Genomic DNA, 19,637 nt, shown 5'->3' with positions numbered 1-19,637 from the left:
GGGGTGATTCATGAAGAAGAAGAAGAAGAAGAAGAAGAAGAAGAAGAAGAAGAAGAAGAAGTAGTAGTAGTTATGGTGGTAATGATGATAATAATAATTATAATAATGGTAGCAAACATCACAAAGTACAATACAGGCAACTTCCCATTTTTGTGGGGGTTATGTTCCGAGGCACCACACATTTATGTGAAATTGTGGATATTTGAAACACCATTGGAAAAGCCTCCAAACACCCTCTAAACCTCTGGAAACCCTTGAAAAACACTCTAAAAAGAACCTACAGAGCCAGTGTGGTGTAGTGGTTAAGAGCAGTGGACTTGTAATCTGGGGAACTGGGTTCGCGTCTCCGCTCCTCCACATGCAGCTGCTGGGTGACCTTGGGTCAGTCACACTTCTCTGAAGTCTCTCAGCCCCACTCACCTCACAGAGTGTTTGTTGTGGGGGAGGAAGGGAAAGGAGAATGTTAGCCGCTTTGAGACTCCTTCGGGTAGTGATAAAGCAGGATATCAAATCCAAACTCTTCTTCTACAGCACTTACCAGATGCCAAACTTCACCACAATTGCTCCCTCCAAACCTCTTTGCTCAAATTCCAACTCTCCACAAGCTTCAATGGTCAGTGCAAGGGGTCATGGGATTGCACTTACAAAGGCTTGTGGGATTGAAGGTCCTGTTCTGTGCCTTTTCTGCACTTTCTGGGCTCTTTTAGGGCCATTCTGGTCATTTTTAAAGTCACTTCCGGGTTCAGCTCAATTAGTGTGTTCACACATGCGGGCAGTTGCACATCAATTGGGTGCTAGTAAATTGGTTGTTACCTATATTAAAAAAAAAACCAGAAGAGGACATGTGAAGACAAATGTCCCAAAGAATCCAGGGTGATCACGTCATAATTTGAATCTGAATCCCACAGAACATGATTGATTCATCTATTGAGCCAATCTATATGATTTGGAACTGTCAAGGAATAGGACTTTCAACCATGTTGTGTTTGGGTTTTGGTCATAAACCTTGAGCTTTTTTTGTTTTAAAGGCTGTTCTGCACAGTGATGTCAAAAGTTCACAGGGAGATTGAATGTACAAGGGGATTTTTGCGCAGAAAATTCAGCACAGGAGGGTCAAAAGCTTAAAGGGGGTATTTGCTCAGGAGGTTTTGCATAGGGCAGTCAAAAGTTCAGTCTGGAAGCCTAAGGACAAATAGAAACTTAACCAGGAACCTACTCTCTAGCTGATTAATTAAAAAGATGGACGGGTGAAAATATTGTACATAAGTTGAACTGGAAGCAGTTATTTTGGTAAGGAAATATTAAGAGAGTGCAGTTGGGTACTGCAGCAAAAATGAGCTATATAAAAATAAAGATATCTACTTTAGTGGCAGTAGTGAAGTTAAGAAGAGGTAGGGTAGTTTGGCAGGTTTGCTTGTCTCCTTTCCCTCTCATGGCACAGGATACAGCCTGAGCTGTCAAAGAGACCAAAGGATTTACCTGTGTGAACATTATTGGCAATGTCAGAAAGCTATTTTCTCGTTGCACATTCTAGCACAGATGTGAATGAGGAAAATGTATTCCGACGCAGAAGGGGAACCAACTTGTTTCCAAGCATCTCCTAAAATGTTTTCGCAAGCCTGAGCTTTTATGTGCTGCCTAGATCATTCTAGCAGGAATCGAAAGAGCCCAGAGCAAATGTGATTCATCCCATTCCAATTAAAACTCTTGGAGTTTATCGCCCACTGAACTTCCAGTGGTAAGAGCTCTCGCCAAGCAAAGAGATATACAGTGGTGCCTCGCAAGACGAAATTAATTCATTCCATGAATTTTTTCGTCTAGCGAATTTTTCGTCTTGCGAAGCATGAAATCCCATAGGAATGCATTGAAAATCAATTAATGCGTTCCTATGGTCAAAAAAAGTCCAAACAAAGCCAAATTTGGTACAACAAGAGTTTATTAAGTGCTCTTTAAAGTCACACATACTGTAAAGAGCATTTCAAAATTCAAACCCAGAATTTTTTTTAAAAAACAGCAGAGTGCCCCAATGGTCACAAAAAATCATAAAAATGCAGAAAAAACACACACAAGCTTCCAGATTCTTGCAAACCCCTCCCCAACACCAAGTCCTTGAATTCCAAACACCCCAACCCAAAATCCAAAACCCCCCAAAAAAGTTTTAAAAGCTTAACTTACCAAATGGCTGCAAAAGAAGTTTTGGAAAAGCTTCAAAAATCACCAAAGTCTTTAAAAACCTCAAAAAAGGCTACTATGTACACTGTGTTCTATGAGTTGCTCCTCGAAGTCAAGTCGCAACTGTATTAACGGTGTTAAGAAAAAGGAAACAAACTTGCAAGACGTTTTCGTCTTGCGAAGCAAGCCCATAGGGAAATTCGTCTTGCGAAGCAGCTCAAAAAACGGAAAACCCTTTCGTCTAGCGAGTTTTCCATCTTGCGAGGCATTCGTCTTGCGGGGCACCACTGTATCTTTAAATGCCCAAATGACGTATCATTAAAAACAGTCCTTGGGACTTTTTTAAAAACAGTCCAACAATCTAAACTTAGAAGCTGTGGCGTTCCAGTGCTTCTGAACTTCCGATGCCAGCCTTCCACAACCTGGCAGTTGACTTCCAAATATTTTGGACTACAATTCCCATCAACCCCAGCCATCCCAGCCAACAACTCTCATAGGAGGTGCTGTCAAAAATATGTGCAAGGCACTGGCCAGATTGGGGAAAACTGGGGTCAAAATGCTTGATCACCACAGAAGTTTTGGAACACCTCAGTTTCCAAGTTGTGCTGCCCAGTTTGTGGAACTGAGTGCCATATGGAGATCAGGAGAGCACCAGCAATGGGGTGCTTTTGCAACTAGCTAGAGATATTTCAGATATTCCAGCATTTTCAGACTGTTGATACTGAACTATTTTTGTTGTTCTGGAGGCTGCTGTTGTTGGGGTGATATGACTATTTGGATGTTTTAACTCATTGTTTATTGATTTTAATGGTTTTGTGCATACTGTGAACTGCTTTGAGATTTCAAAGCAAATAATAATAATAATTAATAAATAGAGATCTGATTTTTTTTTTTTTTTGGCTGACTGAGAGTTTTTACTGCACTCAGTTCCAAGAGCTGTAGCCCCAGACAGCACAGCCTACATCTCTGATGGTAGAATTATAGAGCTGGAAGGGAGCTCAAGGGTAATCTAATCTAACCCCCCAGCAGTTCAGGAATCTCAATACACAGTGTCCCATCCAATTTAAAACCATACCAGACCCTGCTTAGCTTTGCAAATGTGCTGGCAGTTTTATGGCTGCACCACCAGGAGGAGTGTTTTGGTATAAAACATCTGGAGGGCACCAAGGAAAGCAGATCTCAGATGTCAAGATTAGCATCAGGGAACGACATCACTCCAAATCCATATCAATATCTACATAAATAGGAGGCATTGATGATGGTAGGTTTGGTGATGGGACCCTTTCACAAACAAGCAAACAAAATACCAAAAGCCAGGGAGAACAAGAGATGGAGAAGCGATGAATCACACATTTTCAAAACTCTTACCAGTACTCTGATAAGAAGCTGGTAAGTTTCCCCCATGCATCAGGGAAGGCAGCTCTGTTGGTGAACACCAGACACTCCACTCCACCTATTATAATTGCTGCATGAACAGTCCTCATGACTAACTTTGCCATACAGGATTTGTGTCAGGGCAACATGGAGCAGAAGAAGCAGAAGCAAAGACAGAGGGCCAAACTACTCATTACATTAAATGCATCTTCACAAGGCAACAGATTGCACACCATACAAAGTGCGAGCAGCTTATGTAAAATAACTTTTCCCTTGAGAAAGAATAGTGTTCCAAAGACTTTGGAAATTAAAGAAGGCAGACAGGCAGGCAAGGTCTGGCTGAGGAGGACATATTGAGGTTGGTGAGGCAGTGTCCCCTTTGCCCTAACGGACCAGCCTCTGTTGATGGAGGCCCCCTACCATTGGCTGAGCATGTTCCAGCTACTTAGCCCTTCACTCTTGCTTCAGAGAAGCGCTCAGTGAGAGTGGATATTTAATAAGCCATGACTGAAGGATGACATCACGGAAGAGCAAGGACAAAAGCAGGAGATGCCATCTCAACATTCCCAGCCCCATACAGACAATGCATACTGGGCTTGAATGTTATATTGTGAGAATATTTTGTAAGCTGCTTTGAGAGCCACTTGAGACTTCAACGTGGGATAGATGTGGTCTAAATAAATACACAGGAAGAGCCTGTTCATGCTGGATCTGGGCTTCTGTGATTGGCTCCTGAACTCCACTGAAACAACAAGCTCCTCTAGCCTTACATTGCAGCTCCCAGTCATTTCATGTTTCAAGAGGGTTGAGATACAGTTCATGAAATGAATAGTGAATCAGAGTAGGGGTGGAAATGTGTTCAGCTGACCTTATTTGTCATACCTTACGCAACTTCATCAAGCGAGGGGCCCCATCTGCACAATACATTTAAAGCAATATTGCATACCCTCCAAGCGTCCCGATTTTCCAAGGACAGCCCCAGGATTACGAAAGCCACCCCAGCTTCTAATTTGTCCCTATTTCCCCTGCCAACGCGACTGCCACCAAGCTCAGCGAGGAGAATGAGCCGGCGCTTCTCCAGGGCGGCAGCTGCGGTGGCTGCGAAGAAGCACCCCAAGGCTTCCATGGCCACTGCTGTTGGTCTTCTCCCTTGGGCAGCTTGTAGCGAATGCTGGAGAGCGGAGGAGTAAGAGGGGAGCCTGCCGCTGCCAAGGCCCAGCCCCACGTGATGCACCAACTCTGGGTGCAGGCAGAGGGCAAAGAATCAAGATGTTTTTAAAAAATACTTTGTGCAACCGTGTCTGCTCTGTTCCCTTTCTAAAATGTATTTATTGGTGTATAAAAATAAAATAAAATCAGGATTAAGGGGTTTTCTTAGGATGGCGGAAGGCATGTGTGCTGTTTCCCATTGGTGTGGTGGTGATAGCACCCACTCATCTTCCAATAGGAGAGGGACAAAAAATTGTGGGGGAGAGAGAAATGTCCCTCTTTTCATCTGAGGAATCTTGGAGGGTATGCTATCACTTTAAGTAGCCATTGCTTCTCCCCAAAGAATCTTGGGAAGTGTAGTTTGTAAAGGGTACTGAGAGTTGTGAGTAGATCCCTATTCCCCTCAAAACGTCCCCTTGGAAGATAGATTGGTTGTTAAAATACTGTGAAACTTGAAGCTCTGTGGGGGACAATATGAGTCTCCAGGGGGAAAAGAAATTTCTTTAGGAGAACTATTGGTGTAAACCAACTTTAACCAATCTGGTGCCCTTCGGCTGCTTTGGACTACAACTCCCAGTCCCATCAGCCACATCCAGCACAAATGCACATTTTAGTCCAAAGCATTTGGAGGGCAGCACTTTGGCAAAGGCTGACACAAGCTGTATTTTACAACAAAGACGCAAGCTGTATTTTACACACCATGGCAATCTTCAGTTCGGTCAATTACATAGTCTAAGAGGTGCCAGTCGTTTGACCAAAGGAAGCTCCATGATGTTTTAAAATTATTTTTTTGTTAAAAGATTGTGTTGGTAATAACAAGGTTGTGTGCTGCACATAGAGTCAAAAGTAAGATTCCATTCTGGTTGCTGTTGCCAATTCCTTCTTTCCCAATAGTCCCAGGCAACAGATCAAAATCTCACCCAATTCTTGCATTAAAATCACCCAGAAGCGTAATTTTATCCTCCGTAGGTGTCTCTGATGGGATGGCATCCAGCTGAGAATTAAAAAAATTCTTTATTGTCTTCATTGGCATCCAGTGTTGGTGCATAGGCACTTAAAATAGTAGCCTGTTTGTTTGGGGTGAGTTTTATTTGAAGGCTTGAAAGTCACTCATTAATGCTGGTAGGGATTCCTGACAACAGCTTCACAAGATCGTTTTTGATAGCAAAGCCTACTCCATGTATTCGAAGTTCTTGTTCAGGTAGACCTTTCCAGAAGAATGTGTAGCCTCCTCTTTCTTCCTTCAGTTGTCCTTCACCTGCTCTTCGAATTTCTTGAAGCGCTGCAATATCGATGTTAAAACGTCACAGCTCTCTTACAATGATGGCAGTCCTGCATTCGGGACGCTCATTATCTGTGTTATCCAACAAAGTCCTTATATTACATGTTCAAAAGTTTAATTGTCTTTTTACGGCTGCTGGGTGGTGACCCCACTGGGCATGGTAATCCAGGGAGGCAGACTACCGTATGTTTAGGGCACATTTTCTAGCCCCTCCTCCTTTTGGGGATGAGCAGAGTGGATCCTAAATTGGACTGCTGAGTCATGGATACAGCTGGAAGGAAATGTTAATCCCCCTCTTCTTCCTGCATGGGGGACGATGGGGATTTTAAATTTTTTTAAGCACATAAAATTTAGATCCTCTAGCATGCCTAGAATTGGATGATCTATGCACCATTTGTGATCCCCTCTCAAAGAAATACTTTCCATCTGCACATCTGAAGCAGCTCTGGAAATCTTGTAAAAATGCACTCAAACATATAACTCTGGAGAATCAGAACTCTGTCCACAGACGGCTGTATACACCCTATACCTTTAAAGCACCTTTAAAGCACACAACATCCCCCAAAGAATTCTAAGCTACAGTTCCCAGATTCCTTGAAAGGAGTCATGTGCTTTAAATGTATGGTGCACAGACAGCCTATGGGAGAGGTCCTTGCAACATATGCACCTCAAGGCACAGTCTTACATTCAGCAACCTGAAAATATGCCATAAATGTACGGTATTCATTTCTACTGATACAGTACAAGAGTAATCCTGCTGGGTGATATTTTCCAGTAAACATTTTTGAACGACACTTTTAAGATATTTTACTTCTGAATGTATCGGATGCGCATCAGCATCAGAAGACACCCATATAAACAGCTGGCTTTTATATCATTTTTGCTAAGTAAAATAATCCAATCAGATGACCTGAACTGAGATGATTTGATCCCCATGACTGTGTCCTTGCTGATATTTGCATGTGTAAAGCAGTTTCCAAATCTCAATTGATTAGCTTAACCTCTGGCACTAGAGATAAAAAATAATTTGCTTTGACTCCTGGCGCATTGGGCTACATCTGGGAAAACTGATATTGTAATGACCTCAAAGCCAAACAACACAAAGCTGTCACGTCATTTTCAAAGCCAGGATCTGCTTGGCTTAGAGTAAGGGTAATTAACCTCCGAACAACCTGTAAATATACAGGCTTCAAGAGCATCCACTGAGACTCATAGATCAGATCTACACAAATATATCTTTTAAAAACTCATATGCTCCAATAAGTTGTCTATTACATGTTTCCTACTCGGTTTACAAAAGGCTTTGAATGGTCTCCAGTAACCTCGTAGTTCTGGCTATATCTGCATCTGCTGTGTTTCATGTGATATTTTCTTGAATGGGCAGTAGTTACGTTGTTTAACCCAGACATTTTTTAGCATTCATGTCCCAGATTAGGGTTAGACTAGGACAATCTATTACTGTCAATAGTGGCTGTCCCGTTCCAATAACTCAGTCTTTGGGAGCTGGGAACCCACAGACATTACAGAACTGAATTTCCACCATCCCTGACTATTCACCATGCTAGCTGCAACAGATGGGAGTGGGAGTTCAACAGCATCTGTAGGGACACAGTATCCAGCTCTGCAATGCAGAAAGGCTGAGCCAGGATGGAGGACAAGGTGGTGTCCAGGCTAGACACAAGGCAAGGTTCTGGGAAACACAGATCTGAGCACTTTTTACATTAGCAGCACCTAAAACTCTGTGAGCGTCAGCTCCTATCATGTGCCTTTCTAGCAAAACAGTGATTGTTGGTTTGACTGCATCTTAAATATCCCTCACAGCTTTCTCTAGTAACTTCCTACTGTGATAGAGAAGGGGGAGGCTTAGGTCTTCTAGTGGAGGCCTGTGAGTCAGAGGGCGGTAGTGCCACATCTGTGAGCCAATTGCCCCACAGGTTCATCTGGGAACTGTGCTTCTGGGGCTGTGCTGGCTTGCCATTCTCATTCTGGCTCAGAATCCTCAACCCCCATCACCTGATGAAGGCGAGTCTGATTCCTGCTCCCTGACACACTTTCCCCAACTCTGCAATAACTACATTAAATAAAGTTTAGCGAAGAACCACATGCTACAAAACTAGAGCATCAAGCACTTATTCCATATAGAAAGTACTTAGATTGTTCTATAGTTCAGTGGTGTCTGACAGATACCTTGAGACGTTAATTGGAGCAATCTTTGTGTCACTTTCCGTGGAAGGTTGATCGTTTGCTGCAAATTCTGAATCATGAAGCCTTTTCATGGAGGTATATGCGGGGGGAGCACCCATTGATTCCACGTTTCCATTGTGCTAATACAAAAACGAGAGAAAATGCCACCTGCCCGTCTACTTTTACAAAGAAGGATTGCACGGGGGGGCGGGGTTATTTAATTGCACTTGGCATTTCTGATCTCAGATTATGGCATCTTCCTCTGCCCAGGACATATTTTTAGCAGAGGGTCATAAAACAAGTCCTCCTGCTTCCTTAACAGATTATGATATGGTACCATTGTCTGCCACAGGATTTCCTGCTTACAGAAAGCTAGTAAAAAGTACTCCACTGTTACAAATGGCATGACACCCAAGAGCTCATAATGGCTTTCCCAGCAGAAATCAGCCTTCACTGACTTACATAGCCTGTTTCAGCAGCTGCCTGAAACTTTCATTAAATACATTTTACTGGCTCCATAATTCAGCTGGTGCACTTCTGGAGATGATGTCTTCTGTTATAGCACTTGGAAAAAGGAAATGCTTTTCTATTTATCTAGCTACTTTCACCCCAGATAATTTATGTCCGGTTCTCGAGCACAGCATCCTACTATTGAGATTGAGGGAAGGGGCTGTAGCTGCATGGTATAGAGCCCACGGTTCACAAGAGCCCACGGTCAATCTACCCACTCTGCATCACCAAGTAATTGGGGGGCAATGACAATAAAGATATTATTATTATTATTATTATTATTATTATTATTATTATTAAGGGCTGGACATTTATTATTGTATGTATTTATTCTACTATATCGCTCCTTCCTCATGCAGGAGCCCAGGGTGGCAAACACATCAGTAGTAAATGTTGGGGGGGCAGGGTTGTTTTTTTTTAAGCGTTTATTAATTTTCCAATAAAAACATCCAATTATCAAATCCAATAAAAATAAAAAACTAAAATAAAAAAGGTCCAATTGTCTTCCAAATTGTAATAATTTTGTTTTGACTTCCCACGGTCTGAATTTCGAAGCGCAATCAGCATCATAGTCCTGCCTCTCATTATCCTCAATGTTATTCATAATTCCATGTCCGATTTTTCCCTTCCACATTTTGGGGGCTGGCGCAGGTTTTGAGAGCACGTGGGCAGAGGAGAGGAAGGAGGAGTCCTGTTGCCTGAGAAGAATACTGCTTGTGCGGCATTGTATGCAATCCTGGGGCTTTTTGCTTAGGGCAAAATCGTGCATTGAATGTGTGTATTCTGTTTTTTAAAAAGCAAAAACCCTACAGTGGGGTAATCAGAAATGAAACCATGGCTTGCAAGAAGGGGTCCATTCTCCCACCCCATGTTGTGCTCCTGACAAAAATCACCCCCTGGTTATTTACCAGGGGAGCGAAGCTGCCCTTAATGTGCCAGAGTCTTGCTCCTGCTCCCCCGCAACTGCTATTTGTGTATGTGGTGGGGTGGAAATAGACACATTAAATGCAAGAATGTATACACAGGTTTCACTTTACGGACATTCTCAGTGCTAAAATTCATTTATCTGAACACATGGAATTAGCACCCAAACCTTGCTATAGACATCACAGATTCAGATATCCAAACAGAAAGCAAGTTTTTACTTACTTCCTTGCCTTTCGCTGGTTGGCTGAGGAAAGGAGGGAACCTGGGGGGGCAGGGGGGTTCAGAGAAATCAGAGGACATTTTTGGGGAGATTTCCTGAGTATTTTTTGCTTTTTAGAGTCAAAATTTCATGGTTGGGAATGCATTAGGAATTTTCCCATAGGAATCAATGGAAACTGGTGGCTCATAATCCAAACACTCAGCTAATGAACAATTTCCAAGGAACGCATTGTGTTTGATAAGCGGGACCTGCATGTACTTAATGTAACATGCATTTATGTTTGGGGAAAAGTAGGGTGGGGGTGTCATGGGAAATAATGAAGGCTTAGTCCTGAGTCCTGCTTTCTGGGTTGCTATGGACACCTGCTTGGCCACTGTGAGAACAGGATGCTGGACTAGATGGGTCATTGGCCTGATACACCATGGCTCTTTTTACATTCTTATGAAATAAGGAATGCTATGTGAGAATTGAAATACTTTATTGTCACTTGTACAACTTGTATACAGTGAGATTACACGAGCACCCCCCACTCAGCTCTCTTAGTCTTAATTCCCCTCGTTTACTGACGCAGCTGTTCGTTACCCTGTTGGTGCGACTAATCATGCTTCTATATCTTCTGCCTGAGGGCAGGAGATCAAGAAAGTGCCGGCCAGGGTGTGAATCATCCCTGAGAATTTTCCTCACTCTCCTGAGGCAACAGGACAGACCATAATATCTTGTGCTGTATTCACCACCCTCTGTAGGCACTTCCTATCAGTTGATGTTAAACCAGCGTACCATACTGTGATGCAGTATGAAAGGACCGGTAGAAGGAGATCATCAAATGTTGATTGACATCGTTCTTTCGCAATACTCTGAGGAGATGGAGTCTCTGTTGGGCTTTCTTAACCACGTGGGTTGTATTGATTTTCCAAGTAAGGTCTTCACTGAGATAAACTCTTAGGAATTTAAAGGAAGAGACTCTCTCCACACAGCCCTCCCCGATGTACAGCGGGGCTAGTTCTCCTCTATTCCTCCGAAAGTCCAACGCCATCTCCTTTGTCTTGCTGATATTAAGGTGCAAGTTGTTCCCTAGGCACCATTACTAAGGGGGGGGGTCTGGTCTTCCTCTGAACACCAGAATTCAGCAACTATCTAATGTATCTGTTTGGAATTTGGTCGGGACAAATGCAAAGAACTACATCCTTGCACAAGCATAATGATTTTGTGGGATTAATGGTGACAATATATTGTGATTAGGATTGCCCCACTTTTCCAGTGCTCTTAAGAGCTGCGAGGCAAGGAGGCTTATCCAGGTGTACAGAGCACTGTAATGAAAATGACAGGACAACGGAGGGTGGGAGGGTGAGGGTCAAGTTAACACAGATAAATCTGAAGAATGTCAAAGGAAATGAGACATGGTGTTAGAAAGAAAATACGCAATCAGAGCGTTGACTGCAGGAAGAGTGTTGCAGAAAGCAACTGGTAATGTGAGCAGAGGCTTAAAGAGCTGGTATGATCATAACAATGTTTTGGGGAGAGATGTTTGGCAGAGGCATTCAGCACTGATTGAAGTGGGTTGATATGCCAGAAGGCTTGTTCGCTTATTGGCTTCCAGGAGACTCTGGTTATTTCTGGGTCACATAGAGGCAACTCTGTTCTGACTAAATTCCTTCCACCTGACCTGGAAATAATGAAGGTCGGATGGATTCCATTCAGGTGAGAAGCACAGTGATAAGACACCCCCTCGAGGAATCTGCATATTTTCTATCCATTTCTCAGCCATTTTCCTATATGCATACACAAAAGTCTAATCTTTTGCTACCAGGTACACATCTTGCCTCAAAAACTAACACCCAAAAGCTATAAGAACTCAAATAGAATTTTTAAAGTAACTGTTTTCATAGATGGATAGATAATGCAATGTGAACTAGATAACTAAACCTAATCGTAAGACACACACCAACTCCCAGGTTAAATATTCATAGCTTTATACTATTCATTCCTCTTTTAGGTTTTCTCTTGCAGGATTCTCCTATGTTATTCTGTCCGAGTTGCATGAAAGCCTCCGTCCACATCTTACCCAACTGAAGTACCAAGAGGTATACATGGCTGTGATATCCAGATTTATAGCAATGCAGCTGATAACATATCTTGTAGACTGTTTCCACTAGTCAAACTAAGAGATAAATAAAAAGACATATGATTGCAGAATTCTTTTTAAAGATACACACACACACACTTTTACACTGAAGCTGAAAATTGAAGAGGAAGATGGCCATTTGGAAAGAGGGTCTTCCTAACCCTTCCCCTCCTGGCATTTTCCTACGGAAGCTTGCCCACCCCAAAACTATTTTTGCTCCTGCTGGATAAAAAGTAGGACAAGTGCCTGTATCTTTTTCCTGTGATGGTTAAAGCAGCTCAGGGGCAAAACAGTGGAAGGTTAAGAAGGCCCTCTTCTCCCTTCCAGTTGCAGCCTTGGGGGCTGAAATGTGTTTTCAGAAGACTCTGCAAAAAGAAAGCAGAGAATGACATGGAACATGACTTTCCACCCCTAAAATATAATTGAAAAGCTGTAAGCAAGCAGCAATATAAATAAAGAGCACAGAGAGAAAGAAAGCCTGGTAGATTTCCTCAGAAAACACTTTTCATAAAATAGGTGCCATCATTGAAGAGGCCCCATCCACTCTTATTCTAACACCCAAAGACATATGGAGCAAGGACATATCCACAAGTTTCGTTCAGTCAAATGATTGATACCTTCATCTGTAAAGGTAAAGGTACCCCTGACTGTTTGGTCCAGTCACGGACGACTCTGGGGTTGCACACTCATCTTCACTGGCCGAGGCAGCCGGTGTTTGTCCGCAGACAGCTTCCTGATCATGTGGCCAGCATGACTAAGCCGCTTCTGGCGAACCAGAGCAGCGCACGGAAACACTGTTTACCTTCCCATCGGAGTGGTACCTATTTATCTACTTGCACTTGACGTGCTTTCAAACTGCTAGGTGGGCAGGAGATTTTCCTCTGTATGATACTCTAAAAACAATGGAGGCAGATTTTTGCTTCTTACAGAAACCTACCATATCCACGGATGCATGTTAAACTGATGTTAGATAGGGAAGAAAGCAACAGTAATAAAAGGCTAAAGATAAACACAGCTTTGCCCTCAAATAAGGGTTATGATGGCTCAATATGCTCAGGTATACAACTGAGGCATGCAAGAAAACAAATGCACACAGACCCCTCAACTCCAGTAATAAATTTAGGCTGGTTCAGATGTAAATGCTAACCCATGGTTTGGAGAAAACCTTATTGAGAAAATTCCTTGTTGTGGACCATGTATGCACACCTGCAGCTGAAACATTCAGGAGTGGTCCTACCATTAGGCAAAGTGAGGTAATTGCCTCAAGTGGAAGAAACTAAGGGGGCAACAGTTGCACCCACCCTCCACTGCCCCCCATAGCTAGTGGGATCCCTTAAGCTTCATCCAGGCACAGATGAGAATGCTACCCCATTGCCAATGCTGAAGTAACTTCAAGTCAACTTCAGCTTTTGCAAGGAGAAGCTGTAGCTCAGTAGTAGAGCTTCTGCATTCTGTGTAGAAAGTCCCAGATTGAAACCCCAGCCTCTGCAGGGAGTGCTGGAAGAGAACCCTGTCTGAAATCCTGGAGAGCCATTGTCAATTAATGAAGATAGTCCTGAGCTAAATGGACCAATGAGCTGGCTCAGTTTAAGGCAGCCTCCTGTGTTCTATGTCCATGGAATGACAGGGACATCATCCTGTCCTTTGCCTCAGGCAGCAAAATGTTTTGGACTAGCCCTAGAAACATTCACTGCAGAACATAGAGTGCGGGGAAGAGAAGGTAATTAAAAAAGGAATACAAGCTCAAAGCATCTGCGGCTGAAACAGAAGCAGAGAGATGCAATAGAATGATTATTCTAGTAAATAATCCTCACACACCAGAGGCAATAAGATCCTTCAGATGCAGGAAAGACCATTCCTTCTCCATCGGCTTTGTGTTCCAGCTCACTGAATCTCAGTTTAGCTTACATTAGCCACAAGGAGGTATAATTGCCTGAGGGGATTTATTAGTCCAGTGGAGAAAAGCAAAACAATGGGCAAGAGAAAGCAGCAGCAAATTGTGCTGTATCCAGACTTACAACAGGATCAATGTTGCATTTTTGGAGTACGTGCTCTTGCTTTACAAAAGTAAAACACATTGGTGGGCTGCAGGGATTGTAGAGCTTGGAAAGTGGATTGTGCAAGACTGAAGTTGACCCAACCTTGTTTCAAACCAGAGAGCATTCTGACCTTTGTGGACTTGTGGAAATATGGGAAGGGGAACTGAAAAGGAAGGGGAACAGGACCAGGCGCACACAAGTCCTATTCAATAACCCTATGCCATGTCTAGGGCTAGACATGTGCAAGGGAAGCAGGAGCAAACTTCCTTCGTTCCTCTCCTCCCCACTCCCTAGCATTGAAAGGAGACCTGTTCACATTCATTTGTTAAGCCTTATGCATGGAGAATTCCTGGAAAGGCCTACAGAGATCATTTTGCATTGCCTTGATTTCTGGCATCCCAGTGACCATGCTGGCTGGGGCTGATGGGAGTTGCAGTTCAAAACCTCCAGAAGGCACTAGGATGGGCATGGCTGGGGTAGACCAGGAGTGGCCAAGACCAGAGCTTTTTTCAGCAGGAACTTACCGGAACTCAGTTCTGGCACCTCTCAGGTGGGCACCATTGCCATTCTAATAAAATCAGGGAGGCATTCATGGTGAGTTCCAGTAACTCTTTTTCTAGAAAAATAGCACTGGCCAGGACAGTATCCTCCAGATGTTGTTTCACTACACCTCCCATCGTCCCTGATAGTTGGCCATGCTGACTGGGACTGATGGATTTGTAGTCCAAAACATCTGGAAGGTGCTACCCGCGGTGTGTAGACAATCCTGAGCTAGATAGATCAATAGTCTGGTTTGGTGTACATTCCTATGTGTTTAACGTAATGGATTTGTATTTCTTCTGTCCTTGCTTGCTTACAGCATGCAAAGCCACTCTCAATTGCTTGCCATAGTTCTGAAGGACACTCAGACAGCCATCATATTTCAGGTTGTCCATCATGTATGGTTTAGAGCAGGGTTGGGGTGCCCCTCCAGATGTCATTGGGCTCCAGTTCCTATCAGCCACAGCCAGCATGCCCATATATATGAATTAATATATGAATACATATGAATGCCCATATATCTGAATGCTGCCGGGGGGGAGGGAGCATTCCAGCAGCAGTAGAAGTAGTGGGGCAGGCAGAGCATAGCCTCCTGTACTTCTGCCACCTGAGGCATGTGATTCACCCCACCTCATGAGTGGGCCAGCTCTGAAGCCAGGTTATCCATCTAAATTTCCTCTCATAATTTCAGGCTGTCTGGTCAGTGTTATCAGCAAATACTAGATAAATTTGCAAAGTCAAGACCGCTGTACATGTCCCACAGCTAAGCCAATCCACAGAGGATCATATATATGATCCAAAGCCTGCTGGATCAGGCCAATGGCCCATCTAGACCAGCATCCTGGTCTCACAGTGACTAACCAGATGCCTGTCGGAAGCCTTCAAGCTGGGCATGAACACAAGAGCCCTCTACCCACCTGAGATTCCTAGAAGCAAGTATTCAGAGACAATCTTTTGCAGTCCTGGAGGACCACATGTTCTCCATGCCTCATTTAGGGCTAGTAGGAAGGCCTCAGAATACAATTGTCATAAATCTACATAAATGTGCTGTCTGGCCTTAATCACTGAATAATTCATTGTATCCAATTCCTTTCCAACCTATGTATGTGACTATTAAGGAAAATGTAACTTTAACAAACATACCACTGCCATATCAGGTTTTTTCCTGGGCAAACATATCAGGAGGCAACTTCACCACTCTAGCAAATGTATTATTCATCCTTTAAAAAAAACACACACCATATTTAATAAGCAACACATTATTGCCATTGAATTATTCATTTTATTGCACATTCGCCACATCCATTTCTGGTTCAGAATTGATTGCCAGAGCAGAGGTAAGAGCAGTGATGTGAAATTGTTTATCCACATTACACGGGAATAACAAATACTTGAGGGGATGAGTTGTTTGAGCAAACGTAAAAAAATAAAAAAAATGCAAGCATCTTCTTAGCAACGTATAACATTATCAAGACATTGGCCCTGACCCACAAATGTTCACACAGAGCATCCTGCCCTCCATCCAAGACAAAAGGCTATAGATAACAGAGGCACATTTGGGTGAAGAGAGAAATGCAGAGGTGCATCATGTGGGCATACAGGCTAGGCATGCACCTCCCCATTCAGCAAGAAAACAGATCTATGCAAATCACTTATGTGGGCTTATCTCCCTAGCTAGATCAGAGAATGAACCTGTAACTAAGCAAGGGTATTTGAATGCATTATTTGTTGGAAACTTGGAGAGGGGCTGCTACTCAACAGCAGAGCATGTGCTTAGCTCTCATAGGACCTAGGTTCTGTTTCCAGCAGCAAGAGTTGTGCAATAAAGTTGCAGGGCCTCTGTCAGAAACCATGAAGCGTCTGTGCCACTTGGCACAGTTGATGGTGCCGGCCTAAACAGACCAATGGGTTAACTGAAGCTATATGGTCCATGGGGGCAATTTGCAAATCTTCAGTGGCATTCAGGATTGTAGGCAGTCCTATCTCTCCTCTTGCAATGGCTTCTGGCAGCCAGTGGAGAATTGTGTGATATATGCTGCTCATCCCACCCTGAGGATAAGGTCTCAGTGATGAAATGGCCAATACAGTAATTATCTTCAAGGAACTGTTTGTATGAACAGAGCCTGCTTTTGCCTCGTTGTATATAGAAGACTGTGTATTCAGTACACATGCATCTGATATGCTTTGCCAGAAATGGGACCTCTGGAGTACCACAGATCACAGAGACTCCCTGCTAACACAAAAGAGTTGGCTGATGGTCGTCATCAGGCACGAGGGTTTCATTGAAAATATGCCTGATATCTATGTATTGTTATAGGTTTGGGAGGTTCAGTCTGGATTATTCCCTTGAGTCCTTTCCAAACTTGAGATTCTTTTACTGTGAGGGTAAAAGCTACAAGATGAAATCTGGTAAAGCAGTCAGTCCATATCCAGCAATACATCCCTTTTTTCCCCTTCTTCTTCTTTTTGCAAGACAGCAGCCATTTCAGGCTCTGTGAACTCATGGTGATCTCCTCCTGAAAAAAGTGCCACAGCATCCCAAAACACACAGGCTATTTCCACACCCAGTGCTCCTGTAGTCTCTCTGCACTCCTTTCTTTATGGTCAGTGGAGGCACAAAGCTACACTTTTCACACTTTGGCGGATTAAGAGAGGATGAGCATGCAGATATTACCCATGCCATGAAGATGCCCAGTAAAAACAGTATCTCTCTGGTAGGTTTATCCACCCCACTTTCTCCCACTGTAATATTTAGAATCATTAACTTCACAATGCAGCAACCCTGCCTCTGGCAGCCAATCATGTAGTCTGAAGGCAAGGAAACTAACAAGAAAATGAATGCTGGGAAAGGGCCGTAGCTCACTGACAGAGCGTATGCTTTGTGTGCAACCCCCCCCCCCGGCTCGATCCCCTGAATCTCCAGTCAGGGCATGGAAAGGCAATGTTCTTCCACCTTAGGCCCCCCAGATGTTTTTGGACTCCACCTCCCATCATCCCCAGTCAGCATAGCCAATGGTCAAGTATGATGGGATCAGTCGTCCAACAACATTTGGATGGCCAAGGTTGAAGAACACTGTAGACATGTGAGAACATTGTAGACAACAATTTGACCCAATTTAAGGCAGCTTTCTGCATCCTTTGAGATGAGTGTTCCTAAGTAATATTACAGAAGGAATGGTCAGAAGTAACTTCTGCTCACACATTGATTTTATTCACAGCTAGGTCTGTGTCTAAAGGCCACAGAAAACACATTACGTGATTTTACTGTTTTAGGAGTGCACCTAAGTTAAATGAGTGCACACTTACTGCATGTTATGTGTGAATGCAATGAACAGGTTTGCAAGCACGGGTCTCATAAAGCTTCTCTTCTCATCAGGCCAATGTTAATTTCAGCTCCCTGTTACACAGAATCATAGAACTGCAGAGTTGGATGCGGCCACAAAGGCCATCTAGGCCAATCCCCTGCAATGCAGGGATCTTTTTGCCCAATGTGAGGCTCGAACCACATTGAACCTGAGATTATCATACTCTACCAACTGAGCTGAGGTTATGCATACTGGCAAACCTACATTTGCTTCTACATAACACATGAAAAGGCCCTGAAAAGCATGTTTCCTTCATCTGCTCTTGATTCTGTAGCAGGTTCCGTAGCGTTTTTGACCACAGCAGATGTTGAAATACTCTTCCTTTTCACTGCAAAGGACATCTGCTTTCTTTGTTTGTCAAAGCTCTTGGAGCTGCTTGCAGAGCTTCCTAAAATATACATGTAATAATAGCATGGCCCCACTGCATGAACATTAACCTGACCATTTGAAGTATTCCCCTCTCCTAGTTGACTTACATAAATTTGGCCAAAGCAGCCATTTTTGCTAAGTAATTACCTTTGGAGCATCTTGCTGATTACATTTTAAATTCTTAGAAACCCATCAGCCTGTCTTCTGACTCACACTTGCCATTCTGATGTATTACAGCCATCCATCACCCTGACATCCTCCCACTGATGACAACTTCCTCCAAGCTTGTAGCCAGAGAGATCCATTGTGGCTTTTCATTTAATTCCCCCCCCCCCAATTGTAAATGAGCTGGAACTAATCAGGCCTCCCTCATTCATCTAGCATGTCCCTCTGTGGATGTCTGTGTTATCAACAACTGTTTTGTGAATGACCACTGTTAATTATCACAGTCCGGTTTTTTCTGCATTTCATTTCCTTCTGACCTCACGGTAACTCAGGATGGCACTTCAAGCATCTGATGAAGTGGGTCGCAGTCCATGAAAGCTTATTCTGCAATAAATTTGTTTGCTCTTACGATGCTGTAGGGCTCTTTGTTGTTTTTGCTGCAGCCTATCGATAACGCCAAGAAACAGCAATGAACCTCAGCAGCTTCCAGGTGTCCTGAGACCTAAATCAGTGAGAAATTAAACAAGTAGAACCTGTAACAAAATGAAAACATTTTAACAACCACCAGTCGCAGCAGCCAAACATAAATTCATGAGGTGGCAGCCACTCTAAATCATTCCAAATGCTTTCCTGAAAAGCCACGTTCTGGCTGCCCATCGGAAGACCAGCAATGAGGTAGATCTGTGGGCCAGTCCTACTGTTAGGCAGAGCGAGAAAGCTACCACAGGTGGTTGATTTTTTGGTTGTCATTAGAAATAGCAATTTTATAGTTTGTTAATTTATTAATATTGCATTTTTTTACTGCGAGGGAAGGAGGGAGAGAGGGGCAGGTGGGATTTTCTGCCTCAGGTACCAAAATAACTTGGCAGGCCTTGAACTCTATGCCCATTGACTGGGGTGAGAGTGCATAGGGATACCAATTGTTACTCCATCTCAGGCAGCAAAATATATTGGGCCGGTCCTGACTTTTCCCAAACAAGGTGCTCAAGCAGAAAGATCCTGTCACACATTCCCACTCACCTGACTTTAAACACTGAGAGGACAGTTAACTGGACCTGCACTGTTGAACAAAAGGTCCTAGCGGCAACACCCCCCCCCTCTGCCAGAGGTACTGCATTTGGCAAAATGGCCACGAGGTCAAGGAGGTTTGGGACTGGTC

At 43.5% G+C, this 19,637-nt stretch overlaps 2 long non-coding RNA genes across 2 annotated transcripts in view; one reads left to right on the top strand and one right to left on the bottom strand.

Moving 5' to 3' along the window:
• The first annotated feature begins 1,769 nt into the window (after positions 1-1,769).
• Positions 1,770-19,637, top strand: part of LOC310758937 — a 140,399-nt gene continuing 122,531 nt past the window's right edge. Inside the window, exon 1 of the long non-coding RNA XR_014546113.1 lies at positions 1,770-2,461. This is a non-coding gene — a long non-coding RNA (uncharacterized lncRNA). The remainder of the gene's footprint in view (positions 2,462-19,637) is intronic.
• LOC310758893 lies at positions 11,365-19,390 on the bottom strand. The gene is made up of 3 exons (XR_014546067.1): positions 18,461-19,390; positions 15,723-15,799; positions 11,365-12,036 (listed from the first exon to the last, which is right to left on the bottom strand). It is a non-coding gene; the product is annotated as an uncharacterized lncRNA (long non-coding RNA).

Source organism: Podarcis filfolensis (genome assembly GCF_964270895.1).
Source record: "Podarcis filfolensis genome assembly, chromosome: 3".
Taxonomy (NCBI): domain Eukaryota; kingdom Metazoa; phylum Chordata; class Lepidosauria; order Squamata; family Lacertidae; genus Podarcis; species Podarcis filfolensis.
This window is presented reverse-complemented; position numbering and strand designations above follow the sequence as displayed.